Raw genomic sequence first — 4,620 nt, forward strand, 5'->3', positions numbered from 1 at the left:
AATACCTAAATACTGTCAAAACTCTGCCGAAATTTTGAGAAAATAAAAAAAAATGTCCTATTAAAAAAAAATAGAAAAAATAGTTTGTCTTGCCATGAAAATGAAAATGAAAAAAGAGTCTTATTTTTAAAAGAGTTTTTTTTTATGAAAATGCCAATAAAAAATAAAAAATAAAAAGAGTCGGGCGTTGAAAGTGGTTTTATTATTTGTTGCAAATATATATATATATATATATATATATATATATATATATATATATATATATATATATATATATATATATATATATATATATATATATATATATATATATATATATATATATATATATATATATATATATATATATATATATATATATATATATTATTATTGATTTCTTTAGAAAGTCTTTTTAATTGTTTTTGGTTAAAATAAATAAATAAATAAAATAAAAATAAAAATAAAAATATTTTTCTTTTACAAAAATATAAAAATCCGAAAATATTTTGATTCGTTTTTCAAAATTGAAAAGAAAATTCAAAATTTTAAAAAATATTTTTTTAGAAGCATTTCTTTTATTAAAGGTAAAATTCCAAAAAAAAAATATTTTCTTTTATTTTCTTTAGAATAAGAAAAAAAAATAAATGAAAATTCAGAAAAAAAAATATCTTCCTTTTACTTTTGAAATTCTCAAAGTTCAAATCAAAAGAAAAGGAATTCTTGGAAGTCTTTCTTTCAAAAAAAAATCAATCAAAAATCCAAAAAAAATAATACTTCCTTTATTCTCTTAAAGCAGTTCTTTCACAAATTCAAAAAAAACAAAAAAAAAAAATTATTTACTTTATTCATGACTACCCGAACTACGCGGGTTTGATTCTCACCGGATGTGAGATACGTAGGCAACCCTCATCGGGTCCAACCCACCTTTTGCTAAAATAGCCAAAAACAAATAAATAATAAAAAAAACATGTCAAAATTTTAATTTTGTCGTGAATAGGTCAGGTGATGTTGTTTTGTCATAAATAGCCGAATGTTCCCGAAAGGGACGCCGGAAGGCTGACTTTGCATAAACAGTCGCCTTTTGGGTCATGTTTAGGATTTTTTGTCCAGTTGACCCACACAGCCTTAATAACCTTCGTCCCCGAGACGCTGAAGGGCCATGTTTGCAACACCAGGTTTTTATTGTAATTTGAAAAGAAGAAAAAAAAACAAAAAAAAAACAAAGAGTCAGCGGTCAGGTGAATACCGTTTGAATTTTTATCATAATAAGCCAAGCCAGCTTCGGCCGCGTCTTAAACCGTTCTTGCCGAAATAGCTTTAGAGTATCTTTCAGTTGTCGAAAGGCTATTTTCGTAAAAGGATGGACAAGTTTGTAAAGTGTCATAAAATAATCCTCCCGACCTCAAAATTCATATGAATGCAGAAGGGGCCACATTTGCAAAAATAACCATTTGGTTGCATTTGTCAAACGAAGAAAGGGAGCTGGCCATTTGTTTTGGAGTTTGTAAATCTTTTAATTAGAATATGTGGGTTGTTTGATTTTCGAGTTTGTAGGTCATCTTCAAACCTTTGAAACCCAGTTTGTTCTAATATGAAAATTGAAAAAATATTTATTATTATTTATCTTTTATGGTTCGAACTATGCAAGGTCTGATTCATGCGGGGTCATGATACGTAGGCAATCTCCATAAGATTCGACCGCGACAAAAAGAAAAAAAAATGGAAAAAGAAAAGAAAAATGAAAAAAAAGAGAAAAAAATAGTTGAAGCAAAAAAAAAAGAATGAAAAAGAAAAAGAAAAAAAGAAAAGGAAAAAATGAAAAAAAAAAATCGAAAAAAAGAAAAAAAGGAAAAAAAAGATGTTATTAATAATGAGGACCGACTGAGTCCATTCTAACCTGTTGGTTTTGCAAAGAAAGTTATGGTGGTTGGTTTGTGGTAAGCCGGACGATGACACCCAGAATCCTTTACCTGCATATCATGATACACACTTTGCGGGGATCAGGCCTCATAACAGAAGCGCTCGAATCCTATAGGAACTTGTGGACTAAGGTTGATGACATTGAAATTGGCAATGGGCTGGACAATACTGATGCGAATCTTAGTGGCTAAGATGCCAGTTTTTGATAAAGTGGGAGGACGCTTCGTTCCTTGGTCAGCAAGAGAGAAGCTTGTGGTGGCTTATTTTGTTGTCATTTCTGTTGTTCGGATTATTAGGGTTATAAGTCGGATATTGTCTTGTCTAGTTTGTTTTAGGATTTTGTTTTGGATTGTTTTGTTTGTTTTGTTATTTAAACCACTTCACCGGTAGTCTAATACAAAATCCGGTCTTTTATTATTTCCAGTCATCTTTTTGTTTAGTCCTTTGTCATTTTATTCGACGTCGATTCTAGTGACATGGCACGCACACACAGTTTGGGCCTGATCTTAAAAGTTAATCATAAAACCCCGAAAAGGTGATCAGACCATTTAAAGGAAATAAGGACGGTTGAGATTATTCAGAGCTCGAGTCATATGGAACCGGGGCAAGTAAAATATGAATAAAACCGTTAAAAGCAAGATTCGCCAAATTGGCATGAGGGTCGTTCATGATAATGAGAGTGTCGCCCAACGGTGCTTTAGAAATGACAAAGGAAAAGCAAATGTTTAACATAATTGTCAAGCCTAGCACCATCGGAAGAGACTATAAATCTATTGTTTAATTGTGTTGTTTGCACTTGGCATGTTGTGAAGACTGGAATGACGAAGGCATTTTGTTCTGCTACCTAAACACTTTGTCCTTCGTTACCCCTTTTGAGCCTTATTTATTTTTCTTTCATACCCCTCGTTCGGAATCAGTAGCAACGAAGAAAAAAAAAGAGAAAGAAAGAAAACAACAAAACGAAAAAGAGAAAAAATAAGAAAAGAAAATGATAACAAAGAAAAAAAGAAAGATGAAAAAGAGGAGTTGGGAACTACGTTTGACCTGATTCATCAAAGAGGATACGTAGGCACTTCACGGCTCAGTCATAGTTTTGAAAAATGAAAACAAAAATCAATTAAAATATCTCCAAGCAAGAAACTGGGGCAAAAGTTGCGTTTGTTGTAAATAAATCTAGTTCCGAAAGTTGTAATTAATAACCCAAAATCGATGCATTTTTTTAGCCTTTAATACCCTTTCTTTCTAGCCCTATCCAAAACCCACATTACGGTCCAAAGAAAGACCTTCTCATCAGTCTTCGAAAGATGTCGAGTCAGACAAATGAAGAGTCTTACCGGCGAACATAACATTCTGTTCCACAGCAGAAAGGACTCTAATCTCCAACAGAAAGAGTCATACCGGCAACACTCCAAATCCCCAGCTGGAGAGAGATATAAAACGAGAGAGTCTTATCGGTGAAAACGTTCACAGGCACCATAAGGCGATGAAAGCTGAGAGACAAACCAAAATGAGAGAGACTTGATAGTGAAAACCATTTAGGCACTACAAGTCGAATAAGATTGAGAATCAGATGGGGAATTGCCAAATGAAGATCTTGAAAGATGATTGACGGTAGAGGATAGGCCACATGTGCGTGTCATGACCATTAGAGTCGGTATCTGCGTTTGATAGGTTTTTATTTATAGTTTCTTTTGTCAAAGAGTCATCTTTTTCCTTTGTTTTTTTTTATTCTGTTCCCTGTTATCTTTTTTCCTTTCATAGAAAAATTCCCCAATAGAGTCTGTTTGGTCAGAACAAGTGTGAATTGACTTCAAAATATGCCATCAGCTTTCCAATTATGCAAGATGAGATCTGACTAGTACATCCAAGTGATATAGTCAACAAGGAACAAGCGCGAGGCCAGTGTCAAAAATATATATCCCCAGCAAAAGGCCCGTAAACAATGCAAGGAAAGCAGTGAGCAGGATTTGGGAAATTCATACTAGACTAAAAGGTCGGGGAAATGCCAGTTTCCGAGCTATGCCACAAAAGAAGAGGGATATCCCCAGCAGAAGGGGATTATCCCCAGCAAATAATATCATCCCCAACAAGTTGTGGAGCGCAGAGCAAGGAAGGAGAAAAGGAAAATCCATCCCCAGTAAGAGTATCACAACCAACCACCATGTTTTAAACTAACAAATTCTGTTTGATTTGAAGCAGGTAAAGGAAATGGCATTGAGGCCAGAAATACATGCCACAAGGGATATTATCAAACTGGGGCAGAAAATTTTCCTTCCATTTAGAAAATTTTCTGGAAGTCAGGTACCCATTCGGGGAAGAATAAAGATAATGCCAGTCTCAAGGGAAGTGGTCTTTGAACCAGTGTTGCCCCCAAAATAATAAGTTTCAATGGAGGAAGTCGTTCCCCAGCAAATGGATGAAACTTGTGCTCAGAAGAGCAAAAGGCTAGTATCATTCCCAACAGCCTTCCGAAGAGTGAAGCACTAGTTCTGAAGGAATCAGAATCCCCCAGCAGTGTTATCCTCGACAGCGTTATCCCCAGCTGATAACATTTTTACCCCCCAACAGGTAAGTAAATAATTCTCCAACAGTGTTATCCCCAGCAGTTTCGAGGAGTCCAACACAAGTTTGGTGAAAATCGGTATCCTCAGCGGTTCCTTTCGGGGAAAGGCAAAACGAGTCTTAAGGGAGTTAGTCTTCAAAGGAAGAAGCTAACAA

The sequence above is a fragment of the Nicotiana tabacum genome, chromosome 20 (assembly GCF_000715075.1).
Source record: "Nicotiana tabacum cultivar K326 chromosome 20, ASM71507v2, whole genome shotgun sequence".
Lineage (NCBI taxonomy): Eukaryota > Viridiplantae > Streptophyta > Magnoliopsida > Solanales > Solanaceae > Nicotiana > Nicotiana tabacum.